This window comes from Nycticebus coucang, chromosome 14 (genome assembly GCF_027406575.1).
Source record: "Nycticebus coucang isolate mNycCou1 chromosome 14, mNycCou1.pri, whole genome shotgun sequence".
Taxonomy (NCBI): domain Eukaryota; kingdom Metazoa; phylum Chordata; class Mammalia; order Primates; family Lorisidae; genus Nycticebus; species Nycticebus coucang.
The window spans coordinates 39,823,755-39,838,198 of record NC_069793.1 but is presented as its reverse complement, the minus strand read 5'-3'; the positions used below and the strand labels follow the sequence as shown (position 1 = coordinate 39,838,198).

Here is a 14,444-nt window from a genome sequence, read left to right as displayed (position 1 = left end):
GAAGAGAAGAGAGAGGAAATGGCTGGTGGCTAGACATCCAATTATATGTAACACATTCTAGAGGAATAAAAGAGCATTTACTTAGTTAACTTGGGTTAACATCTGTCAGGAGAAGATAATAGCAGTTACAAAGATTTTGAATTATAAAATAGTAAAAATCATTCAGGAAATGTAGTAAAATGTGTTCTGAGTGAAATTCAGAGTATATGGAAGAAAATTTCCAGGGAGAACCTGAAGAAAGAAACAAGCATGACTCTATAATTCTTTCTATATTTGTGATTATCCTATGTCTATTCATATTTAGCACATTATGCTTCATTGCAAGCTATGATTGAGGAATTCCACTTCAAAATGTCATCATTAGAACTCTTTCTACATTTAAACCTTGTTTGCCAAAGGGATCCCAAGAAATAATAAATCTTTCATACAGCTCACAACTTTACTAACAAAGAAGTATGCACACGGCCTTCCATTGCATCTTCATTCTTTCTGAAGTGGCACCGTCTATTTGTTGACAGCAAAGCAGTTAGAAGGAAGGACTGCATTGAAAATTTAGTCAAGTAGTTCTTTTTGTTCACCAGCAGTGAATTCATAGAGAGAACATTAAGGGAATAAAACATTGCTGTGCTATCTGGTTTATCAGATCGTAGGTGCTGGCATCAGATATTTAGAACAGGAGAAGTTTAAACATGAGCCAAGATTCAATCCTCTTGTTTTATGCTCTTACTTTGGGAAGTCATAGAAATGTACTCCTCTGGTGAGATCCTTTTCCTTTGTCCTTGGGTCAAGGATGATTATCATTTGCTGGAACCAGAGAAATTTAACATTTCTATAGGCCCCTGTCAGTTTCTTTAAGTGAAAGTGACTATCAGTGGAGTGAAATTTCTGATTCACTGTGAAGTCTTCAAAGGAAAAGATTTATAAAAAAAAGAAAGATAGGGATTTTATCATTCTAAAAATGCCTTTGGAGGCATCCCCTGCAGAATCGGAGATGATCATACAGGACTCATATCCCCCCCCCCATTTTAGAGTTTCTTTCTGACAAGATATAATTTGCAAAATGGTAGAATCTGAAAACACTCAGTAGAAGAGGCAAAATCAATATAACTCCTATCAGTCACTGAGCAGAAGATTCATTTCACACATCAAACAGAATGCAAAACCATGGCTTCTTCCACTTTGAGTGAAATCAGTCTCTGCATAGATGCATGAAGTTAATAAAAACTAACACACTGATCGTGGATCAGCCAGGCTATTTTTCTCTGTGATTAATGGTCTCACTTTCTTTGCCAATGCCATCGCAAACCTTTCTGCAATTTTGTACGTCTTTCTGAAAGTAGCCTAGCTATCCTTTCTCTTGAATAGATTTCTTTAATCACAACAAATTTTCTCTATGTGAATTTTTTATTAAGAGTGTTATATTTTACAACCCACCATCTTGCCACCCCTGACCTTAATGCAGATCTTTGGCATAAATTTACCCCATTTTATTGCAATGATGTATTTGTATCTATCGTAATTATCTATCCTAATTTAAAAGAGTTAAATTAAAATCACTACCAAGGCAAAAAAAACTGTTTTAGCCAGTTCTGATATTCAGGTATACCTAGAAAGCTACTTTGAATAAAAGAAAGAAAAAATAAAACACTAACTTGCTTAATTAGTTTGGATGAAAAGGGAATACATATGGAGGGAGGTGACAAATAATTCCATGCCTAAATATGTGGTGGGTTATTTTTTGCTCCTAAAGAGTTATAAATGTGTTAACATCTTTCACCTTCATCATTAAGTACCATTCTTTTTTTTTATTATTGTTGGGGATTCATTGAGGGTACAATAAGCCAGGTTACACTGATTGCAATTGTTAGTTAAAGGCCCTCTTGCAATCATGTCTTGCCCCCATAAAGTGTAACACACACCAAGGCCCCACCCACCTCCCTCTTTCCCTCTTTCTGTCCCCCCCATAACCATAATTGTCATTAATTGTCCTCATATCAAAATTGAGTACATAGGATTCATGCTTCTCCATTCTTGTGATGCTTTACTAAGAATAATGTCTTCCACGTCCATCCAGGTTAATAGGAAGGATGTAAAGTCTCCATTTTTTTTAATGGCTGAATAGTATTCCATGGTATACGTATATCACAGCTTGTTAATCCATTCCTGGGTTGGTGGGCATTTAGGCTGTTTCCACATTTTGGCGATTTCTTTATATTCCATGGGAGCAATGGTAAGAAAAATCTTTCTAGTCTGTGTCTGTTTAAACAACACAGGAGCTAATGGGTCAGTATCACTTCTCCTTGGTTACACTGTCCCTGTCTCACACAGACTTCTAGGCTTACCACAACTAGGAGTATCTTTCTAAACTTGCCATTGACAAAATATTTGTACACATTTTTATCCCTTCTAGGCTGAACTCATCATTGACTCCACAAATCATATTATACCTGAAGATGATTTTGAAAATAGCAAAGTAGCTAAAAATCCTGAATGATTCTAGAGCAGGGATGCTTTCTACAGAGATTGGGGGTTATCAAAGAGTGTCTGTGCTGCCATGAGGGTGTGCATTTCCTGCAGCAGATTTCACGTACAAGCTTGTAAATGTTTTAGGTATGTGAAAATTTTTATGGGGACAGTGTTTATAATTTCATAAGAATATCCAAGAGGCTGGTAACGCCCAAAGTTTAATAACTACTACTTGTGAGTTATCATACTGCAGAAAAGTATTCAAACTTTGCAGTCAGAAGGTAAGGCAAAATACAGGCAAATTTTCCCTTTAAATTTTCCTGTATCTTCCATGCCAATAGGATCCTCTCTCAATTAGTCTACTACAGTATAATAGATAGGTATTTTTCCCACATCTTTAGTTCTAAAAGATGATTATTTCTCTGATAAAGCAACAGATAAATTTAATATCTTGTGTTTAAAACTCTGTTGTCATTGGGAAGGAGGAAGTCATTGCTGTTTAAGTCACACACAGAGCAGCATTGTGTTTACATGATACCAGCAGAAGCTTTTCCATCTCACACTTCCCCCAAGGCATATGCTTAATAAACGACAGCGTAATTACTAGGGCTATTAAATTCTCTCTCATGCTGTCTTCCTTTGATTTTTAAAAAGTTATGTGACTACTATTGATGTAATAGAACTCAAAACAAGAGAAACAACAACAAATAACCCCTCTGAACCCTGAACATATCCCCACAGAGAAGAAGACTATTTTATTACTGAATACGTTTTAAACCAAAGTGTGGTATGAATAACAGACAATCCATTACGATTGCAGTCCTCAGCTCCTGCAGCCTCTTAGGAATGGGCCACACAGCCCAGAGTGAGTAATGGGCAGATGAGCAAGCTGCACCTGGGGTTGTAGCTGCTCCCCACGATGGGTGTCACCACCTGGGCCCTGCCTCCGTCAGACTGGCAGTGGCTTTAAATTCTTACAGAAGCACTGACCCTTCTGTAAGCTGACCGTGTGAGGGATCTAGGCTCCAAGTGCCTTTTGAGGCTCAGTACCTCGTGATCTGAGGTGGAGCTGAGTGATGCTGCCAGCACTGGGGAGTGGCTGTTAATACAGACTCTCATTAGCAAAGAGGTTTGACTAAACATGGATCATAAAAAATCAATTGCTTACCATACTCATATCAAAACCATTCCCTCCACCCCTGTCAATGAAAAAATTATCTTCCGTGAAACTCGTTTCTGGTGCTAAAATGGTTGGGGACCATTGCCCTATTAGATTGCAAAGACAAAAAGAAATGTTACATTATTATTGTTAATTTTTAAGCCTTTCTAACTTTGGGAAGGCAAAAAGTGGAAACCTAATAAATACATGTATATGTACAAATAAAAATAAATTTAAAAAAAGAGATGTCACATTTCTATATGGGCAAAGAGAGGCAGCCAGCCACATGAGTGTTCTCAATAGATACGGTAACTAGTCCTCTAGTAAGAGGACTGCACAGAGCCAATATGCATTATAGTTAATTCTAAATTTATTGATTTGTTAAGATGATTATTTGTGTTCATTTCTTGAATTGTTTCAAAGGAAAGAAACCATCAACAGAGCGATGAGATAATCTGTTGACCAGGAGAAAATATTTCTGAACTATTCATTAGAAAAGATACTAATACCAGAATATAAAGGAAGTCAAACAACTCTACCATAAAAATAACAAATAATCTAATTAATAAGTGGTGTGGAAAAATAGGAATAGACATTCCTCAAAATACTACAAACAAATGGTGCACAGGTAGATGAGAAAATGCTCAACTTCACTAATCATCCGGAAAACGCAATTTCAAACCACAACGAGAGACCATCTTAAACAACTTAATTGACTGTTTCTAAAAGGACAAAAAATAACAGACATTGGCCAGGATGGGAGGAAGAGGGAACACTTATACATTGTTGATGGAATGTAAATTTGGATAGCCACTGTGGAAAACAGTATGGAGGTTCCTCAAAAAACTTAAAAGAAACGTCTCAGGGCAATGCCTGTGGCTCAGTGAATAGGGCGCAGGCCCCCTATACCCAGGGTGGCAGGTTCAAACCCGGCCCCAGGCCAAACTGCAACAAAAAATAGCTGAGCATTGTGGCAGGCACCTGTTGTCCCAGCTACTCCGGAGGCTGAGGCAAGAGAATTGATTAAGCCCAGGAGTTGGAGGTTGACGTTAGTGTGACGCCATAGCACTCTACCGAGGGTGATAAAGTGAGACTGTCTCGAAAAAAAAAAAAAAAATCTTGTATCTTTATGATCAGATGTGGTTTCATTGCATGAGATAAAGTGCCCTCTGTAAATTCCAACAGCAACTGGGAGATAGGGGTGCTATCTTTCTTTATAATACCTTCCATAGAGAGGGTCCTAGGTGGTGAGAAAGGTAATCTTGGTCCTTAAAGCTTGCAAGAGGCTTACTTAACTTTTAAAAAAATCTACATATATTTCAAAAGGTCAGGTATACAACATAAAAATTTTCTAAAGTAGATTATTAAGACAGAGGGAGGACCTCTCCCCCCTTTTATTCAACAGAAAAAAATGTCTGATTTTAAAATTCTATTTACCCTTACACCAAAAAAAGGCTATTTTCATAATTTTTTCAATTTGTGAAATTTCATTTAATCATTCCTTTTACAGATATAGCAACTGATGTCCAGAGAGTTATGATTTTTCCAATACCTGAAGGGCTGATTGGTGACAAACTCTGAAACTTAAATTTTGATTTCTCTATTTTACATCTAATTAATACGCCTGACCATGCATCACCACAGTGTTGTTTTCCTACTTTTCCTATATTTTTACAATTTTACCATGTTTTTAATCTAGAAATCATTGCTGTAATAAAGATTTTCTTTTTTAATTATAGACACCAGGGAAGTTCACCCAGTGTTTACATTTCTTTTTTTTTCTTTTTCTTTCTGTCTCCATCTTTTTTTTTTTTTTTTTTTTTTTTTTAGAGACCGTCTCACTTTATTGCCCTCCATAGGGTGCTATGGCATCGCAGCTCACAGCAACCTCCAACTCCTGAGCTTAGGCGATTCTCTTGCCTCAGCCTCCTGAGTAGCTGGGACCACAGGTGCCCTCCACAATGCCTGGCTATTTTTTGTTGCATTTTGGCAGGGGCCAGGTTTGAACCAGCCACCCTCGGTATATGGGGCTGGCGCCCTACCCACTGAGCCACTGGCGCTGCCTCAATGCTTACATTTCTGTGAATGATGATGATGATAGTAATAGAAAAGTCTCCGTCCATGAATTTCTACTTGGGTATGTTCATTTTTTACAATGTAGGAGACTTCCTTTTTGTATTTCTTATTAAGAGCTTTTAAATATTGATTTTTTAGCTTCATTTTAACATTCTTTCTCAATGATATTTTAACATTCTCTCTCAATGATATTTAACATTCTCCATCAATGATACTTTATAGTTTCCAGTGTAGGGGTTATGCATCCCTTAGATTTATGTTTAAATATATAAAAGATATAAAAAATTATATGATCATTAATGTAAACTTGTCAAACATTCATTTCTAATTATATATTGCTAATATATAAAAATAGATTTTTGTATATAATTTTTTAGTTTACCAAACAAAAAAACAGGTTATTTTTTTTTGTTGAAATTGACAACTCAATTTTAAAATGTATATGGGAATGCATTGAACCATGAATAGATAAGGCGATTTTCTACTTAAGAAAATAATTAAATTTTAAGGCACTAGACAGCTATCTTTATATTTTTATAAAGCCATAATAAACAAGAGACAGTGTCATTTAACAAAAGGATTATCAGAACATTCTGACATATTAAAAAATGTGGAGACAGACACCCTTTATTTAAAAACATTATTTTTAAAATGATATTGTAAAATATTGGAATTAAGGGCCTGTGGCTCAAAGAGTAGGGCACCGGTCCCATATGCCGGAGGTGGTGGGTTCAAACCCAGCCCCGGCCAAAAAAAAAATATATATATATATTGGAGTTAAAATTAAATGTTCACCTGTGGTAAACATATAATTTTAATTCCAATATTTTACAACACCATTATAAAAATAGTGTTTTTAAATAAAGGGGATTACACCTGCGGTGCATCTTACAAGGGTATATGTGAATCTTAGTAAATGTGGAATGTAAGGGTCTTGGCAAAATAACTAAGAAAATGCCAGGAAAGCTATGTTAACTACTGTGATGAAAATGTGTCAAACGGTCTATGAACCAAGTGTATGTTGCCCCATGATTATACTAATGTGCACAGCTATGATTTAATAAAAAAATAAATAAATAAATAAAAAGAACAAAAATGTCTTAACACTGTAATTGGGTAAATGAGGTGAAGGCTGTGTTAATTAGTAGGATGTAAGCACTCCAATTTGTATAAATAATAAACACATTGAATCCCCCCCAAAAAATAAAAAATAAAATAAAATTATATGTTTAATAGATGTTGCCGAGACAGTTGTATGTATATATGAAAAATTTATCATAACACTTAACTCATTCAAAACAGATAAAAACAATTTCAGGTTGTTCACAGGTCCAAAATATGAAAAATTAAATACATTAATTGATTACTTAATACACAAGCTCCTAGAACATAACATAATACAGACACCTACGTTTCTTAAACTAGGAAAAATTCTAACATAGATTAATTATTTGATCTATATTATATTTTTGGCATCCTCAGTATTATCAACAACTATTCATTAAGAGATACTATTAAGTAATTGAAAATTAAGCTTCAGACTTTCAGTACTTTTTGTAATGAAAGAGCTAACATATAGAATATATAAATACCTCTTACAAATCATTAACAAGCTTTGTACAAACCAATGGAAAAAAGAGCAAAAATCATGAGCATGTATTTTATAAAGGATAATATATAAATGCTATCTTCTAAAATGTTCTCACTTTATGGGTCACCAAAATGAAAATTATAGCTAAAATAGAATGTTATTACACAACTACAAAATTCAGTGAGTTACTAAAAGTAACTGATAGATACACTAGCATAGATGAGAATGTGAACAGATACACTAGCATAGATGAGAATGTGAAACAACTCCCCAACTCTACAATTGATTTGGAAAATTCTTTGGCTACATTTACTAAATTTGAACATATGCATGGCCTAGGATGCAGTAATTCCATTCTTAGATACACAAACAGCATAAACATATTCACACCAGCATATGAAATATTCACTGCAGCATTGCTCCTAACAGTTAAAAATGGAAGAAAGACACAGGTGTCTATCAGCGCTAGAATAGATAGATTGTTGTGCAATTTTTCACTGCTAGACTACGCAGTGGTAAAAATTGAGAAACTATTTCTCAAAAAAATAATATGGAAAATTTCACAAACTTAACAGTGTAAAAAGAAATCTAACACAAAAGAACGTGTAATTGATGATTATTTGTGTATAAATTTAAAACATAGGCAAAAATCATAAGTTAATAGAATTTAGAATATTGATCATATTTTGGGAGGAAGATAATGACAATGAATGAGTGAAGTCAAAGAAAAGCTTTCAATATATATATATATATTTATTTTTTAAATTTCTGATATGTTTTGTTTGCGATAATTCATGTGTGTCCTTAGGATTGTTTTTTATTTTTCTGCATAAATGTTATACCCCAATAAAATAGGTTAAAAGCAAAATGAGGCCTGAGGAAAATGATCTGACCTGAAACTATAGTTAAAATTATGCAATCAACAGCGGAATATAATTAATAATTTTGTCTTAAAGTCAAGGGAAAGAGAGAAGTTCTCCTGTCACTTTCCCAATTCAATATTGCTTTGGAGTTCTTATCCAGTATACTTAGTACAGAAAAAAACATGAAATTTATAATCAATAGAACAAAAATATGATTGGTTAATTCAAAGAAAATATTGCTTCCCACTTAAAAAGCCAAAAGAATCAGCTGAATAACTATGGAAACTAATAAGAATGTTTATTAAGGTATCTGAAATCAAGGTCAACAGTTTTAAAAGAAATTAGGAATACCTTATATTTAGACAATTGAATGCAAAAATCAATCCACAATAACAGCAATAAGTGAAACAAAAACATGAGTAAGAAATCTGAGAAGTAACTAAAGCATTACTGAATCAGTAATATATGAGATAATTTTTGTTTCTGGATGAGAAGATGAATAATTAGTATCTATTTCCCTAAATATAACTATAATGTTAATGGGATTTCAATTACATTTCCTGGGTGAAGTCTTTACAAAATTGACACACAGATTGTAAAATTAATTGAGAAGAAACAAAAAAGATCATTTATCAACAAAACTATGAACAAAAACAATTGGTGGGAGAAAAGTTAGGAAATATCAAGATGTGGTGCACAGTTTTAATAATGAAGTCATGACATGGCACTGAGACAGATGAATTCATTAATGGATTAGAACTGAAGATTTAAAAACATACATAAAAATAATGTGGTCCATCATAAAAGTGCCATTTCAAAATCAATGGGAAAAATGTCATCTCCAATTGCATTAGGACAACTGGCTATATATATGCTATTACATATATATATAATGTATCATACCATATATATAATATATAATGCATATATTATATAATTATAGATGTATCATGTATTATATAATTATATAGTACATAATACATATTTAATATAGTATTATATGATATATAACACACATAATTATATAGCATATAATTATATGATGTAATTATACAATAATAGTATAATAGTATATTATATTTAATACATATATAGTTATATAATATTATGTTAATATATACTATATAATAGTCTATACTATGTAAGGACTTGTTTATATACATTCTAAAGTTTATTGGGTAGTTTAGCAATAATTAGCAATGTACAAATTTTCATAAACCATACAGAAACTTTTATAGAACATTATTGGGATGGAGAAGATCTAACTGTGCAAGAGCAATCCAGGTAATACAGATGCCATCAACAAACAAAATTGGCTACATATGTGTTTCAGAGAAATTGGGGAGAGATATACTTTATTGTCAATAACTCGTTTGGAAAAGTTTTTATCCATATAATGACAGTGAATTAACATCTGAACAAGAAGCTCCTAAATAGATGAAATAGTATCATGGATTGGCTATATCCCTGCCAAAGTCACACGAGGAGGTCCTAACCTCCAATATCTGCCTGGAACTTTATTTGCAGACAGGAGCCTAACAGAGGTAACTAAGACAAAATGAACTCATTATAATGGACCCAAACCGATACAGCCAGTGTCCATATAAAAACAGGAAATTTAGACACAGACATACACATAAGAAAGATGTTATAAAGAAATAAAAGGAGAAAATGACCGTCTAAACGCTAGTGAGAGAAGCCTGAAGTAGATCCTTCTCTCACAGCTCTCCTAAGAAACCAACCTTGCCAAAAACTGGATTTGGGACTTCAGATCTAGAATTGTGAGAGATAAAGTTCCATTGTTTGACGGTCCATTGTGTAGTACTTTTGTTACAGCAGCCCAAGACAACTATTAATAACAAATTCAACATATAAATAAACAACATAAACAGAAAATTCACAGAAAAGAGATAAAAATAGTAAAAGTAGAAAAATATAATCAATCTCTCTAATGAAATAAATGGGAATTATATCAGGAAGATGGTATTTTAAACTCATAAAATTAATAAACATGAAAATAAATTTGCCATGGGGGACATAGGAGAACGTGTAGATAAGAATGTCAGAATATACTGATAATAGAGGTAGGCTAGGCTAGACTAGCTTATGGGAAGGCAATTTAATAGCACACAGTAAGATTAACATGTTAACTTTTAGTGAAATATTTCTAATTTATGCTAGAATATCCTATTTCTTTCTTTTTTTTTTTTTTGTAGAGACAGAGTCTCACTTTATGGCCCTCTGTAGAGTGCCGTGGCCTCACACAGCTCACAGCAACCTCCAACTCCTGGGCTTAAGCGATTCTCCTGCCTCAGCCTCCCGAGTAGCTGGGACTACAGGCGCCCGCCACAACGCCCGGCTATTTTTTGTTGCAGTTTGGCCGGGGCCGGGTTTGAACCCGCCACCCTCGGTATATGGGGCCGGCGCCCTACTCACTGAGCCACAGGCACAGCCCAGAATATCCTATTTCTACATTTATCTTAGAGGTATTTAAGAAATTATATTTGTGCACACACATATGAATTTCATTACTTTATAAGAAAAGAAGAAAAACTAGAAACACCATAAATGCCTGGTGGTAAAATATATTCAAGTACATAGAAAATGGGTAATAACATATATGGACATAGAAAAATGTATAGACAGTTGCAGAACATATAAGAGTAGGAGATTCACTTTTTTTTTTTTTTTTTTGCAGTTTTTGGCCAGGGCTGGGTTTGAACCTACCACCTCTGGCATATGGGGCCAGCACCCTACTCCTTTGAGCCACAGGCACCACCCCAGGAGATTCACTTTTTTAATGTTTTCCCAAGAAAAAAAACAAAACTAAAAAATTACACGTACTCATTTCTCAACATGAAAAAAATCTGATGAAATATTAACCAATACTTCCTCTATAGTGATATAGTTTCTTCTCTTACAAGAAGCTTGAATGATTGATTCTAGAGTGGTGCTATTAATTAATACTTCTGGCGCTATTTTCCTCTTTAACTATATCTCCTTCGTGATTGGCAATGTATTTACCAGATAATAGAGTGATTTATATGGGTTTGCTTTTCTTCATAATGATATTTGAAAAAAAAAAATACAATAATGGAATTAAAAGATGGTTATAAATTATCTTAAATTGCTATTTATAATTTTATTTAATGAAAATAGTAAATGGCAAATAAATTCAACATGGAAAACATGCAAATATACAGAAAAATGAAGTAATATCCAATAATTAAAGTTCTTGGTGAACATTTAATTGTGATAAAGTCATAGTGTTAAGTATGATAAACTCCATAGCAAGTCAGTATGTTTTACAAAGTAGAGGTTGAGACATCTGGCTCTGGAAGTGAACTGATTTTCCACTTCCTTAATAACAACACATATTTGAAAGTTATTCACTATTGTTGGGAGTCAATTTCTACAACGGTAAAATAGGGTTAATACTAGGGCTCATCTTATGGAGTTGTCTTAAAGATCACTATCTTACACATAATGCATTGTCAGCATATACTGTTTACTACTGTGATTTACTTTGGTCACTCGAGGTAATTTTGGAGACGTAATTATTGTTCAGAAAAAATAAAGTGGGTTATAAAATAAGGTTGTAAAACTAGAAAATAATGAAAATCACCTTGCCATTTATTATTTGACTTTGCCAGTGAGAATGAATGGAAACCTGGGACATTGATAACTGTCTGTCTGATTACTGGCTGATTACTAGTCATCAGTGAAATTCTTAAGACGGGCAAGAGATATGATGGTTCTAAGCAGTGGACCATTCCAATTTCCTTTTGGCACGAAGAATGTGAAGAGTGCCAGCAACCTACATTTGACATATGAGGATAGAGCTAAGAATTGTAATAGGAGCCTATTCTAGAGAAGATGCTTTTGTCAATTTTCACAAAGGCCATTGCTACACTCAGATTATTTATATTTATAATTCTACAGGACTGTACATTCATCCTATTTCTCAACAATAGAAATTATATGTAATATTATAATTTATTACCTATTATAGGTTCAAAACTTTACATAAATAACTCTAGTTAACACATAAACACATGGGCGAGGCCAGTGTCAACATTTTACAGATAAAAAAGCCGAAGCTGAGAGCCGTTGAGCCATTTTCCTGCAAGTTCAGCTCATCTTTCACAAAAAATGTTGTTTTTCTGACTTCCTTCCCAGTGAAGGACTGTCTCCAACTGTTGCTTAAGCCAGAAAAATGACATCATCATTAACTAGCTTTTTCCTGACTTTTCTTCCCACAAACAAACAAAAGAGCTTGAGAACGAGCTATACTTTCATAAAATAAATTCAAATTTCCCTGTGCCACTTGCTTCTGGTGTAGCTTAGGCTACTGTGATCTTTTGCTTGGACTGTTGCAATGGTAACTTTCGTAACAGTCTTCTCTTTCTCCAGGTTTTCCCCTCTTCCAGTTCATTGGCAAGTTTAAGCTAATTTTAGAAAATCTTTCCAAAATATAAATCTGATCATGTCATTCATTGCTTATAACCTTTTGATTACTTCTCCTTATTCTTAAAATCTTTAATATTGCCCAAACTACTGCATTATCACTTAAGGGCTTACATGCTTTTGCTCATACTTTTCATGTCCTCACATAAGCAGCAAAATTCTAACTCCCCATTTAGAACTCCAAACCTTGTGACATTTATTCACAATTTTTTTAATTGAATTGAATTCACAATTTTTTTAAAAATTCAGTAAATTTGCATGGCGCCTGTGGCTCAAGGAGTAGGGTGCCAGCCCCATATGCCAGAGGTGGCAGGTTCAAACCCCACCCCAGCCTAAAAACTGCAAAAAAAAAAAAAAATGGGTGGCACCTGTGGTTCAAAGGAGTAGGGCACCTGCCCCGTATGCCGGAGGTGGCGGATTCAAATCCAGCCCCAGCCAAAAACTGTCAAAAAAAAAAAAAATCAGTAAATTTATTTTCATTAACATCTGCACATTCTATACCCTTTCACATGGCTAATTTCTATTTATCTTTCAGAGCACATCTTATGTATTTTATGTTTCTTTTTCTAGGAAGACGTCCCTGGATTAGCATCTCTCCCATGTGCTCCAATTCATCCATTTAATGTTCTCCCGTGGATTACAGTTTGGGGACGCCTTGCAATTGTCTGTTTCCTAATACCCCCTCCAACTTGCCAAACACACACATATACACACATACAAATACTTCTTGTTTATTTGTCCTTTTAATAAGCACCTTGGGGTAGAAACTTAATTTCCCAGAGTTCCTTTTGTTTTTACATTTGCAACGTGAGAATTACCCTAGGTGTCTTACGTTCTTGCAAAGACCATAAGAGAAAAAAATGTATTTGTATATGTATGGGTCTGAGATAATGAAATGTTTTCTACAAAGCCCTTGTTAACAAGTCTGTTCTAAGTTCACTGTAATTAATATTTATTGACTTATTGTTATAGAAGTGTTGCTTCTCCCAATATCTCTTTAATAGCAATAGGGATTCTTATCCATCTTTAGAAGAGATTGCCATTTCAATGGGGCAACCTTCTCTACAAACCAGGGAAGAAGAATGGCCCTATATTGTGTTCTGGCTCTACCCCCAAAGTTTATTGTTTCCCGATGTCAGAGCCCCTTATGTCTAAGAAACATTGCTCCAAATCAAAGGGGCAGAATTTTAAGAATCTTTGAAAAAACATTTTATGTGAGGAAAAGTATTTTTTCAAAGAGGTCCATGAAAAGCTTCATCTTATGTATGGAAAATGTACAGTGATGTATTGAAACATCTCTTGAGTGGAGATAGTCCTCACTGGAAAATGAGATAGTTTTATAAAACTCTATGTTTGTTGCATTTTCTCTATTATATGGAAGTATAATGATAAATATCCAAGTAACTAAATTTTAATCTATATTTAAAATTATGTGAGTGTTGATTCTGACTGATGCCAAGTAGAAGTATTTGGGGGCTCTCATGCCTGTTCTTTCTGTGTTAGACAGGACTACGAACAGCTAGAAAAGCAGCTGAAAGAAGTCTTTAAGGAGCGAAGCACCATTCTCCGTCAGCTGACAAAGACATCACGAGAGCTTGATGGAATTAAAGTCAATCTTCAGGTGAGATGACAACTAATTTTCCCAGAAAGAAAGAATGAGAAGTCGCCTGATATTCCTTAGCAGACCAACATGCATTTTTAACAGTTTTTAATCTATCTCATGGTTTAATCATGGTAGTTAATTTTTATTATCACAATGCAGTCTCCAGATTAGGAACAAGATGGTTTCTGTGGGTTTGTTCTTAAGTTGAATTTGCATGTA

General features: G+C 34.2%; 1 protein-coding gene across 1 annotated transcript in view; it reads left to right on the top strand.

Moving 5' to 3' along the window:
- Nucleotides 1–14,444, top strand: part of LUZP2 (leucine zipper protein 2) — a 489,127-nt gene that overhangs the window by 194,003 nt on the left and 280,680 nt on the right. The window contains exon 2 of the mRNA XM_053562887.1: nucleotides 14,130–14,243. The gene's annotated coding sequence lies outside the window, so the exon portion shown is untranslated. The remainder of the gene's footprint in view (nucleotides 1–14,129; nucleotides 14,244–14,444) is intronic.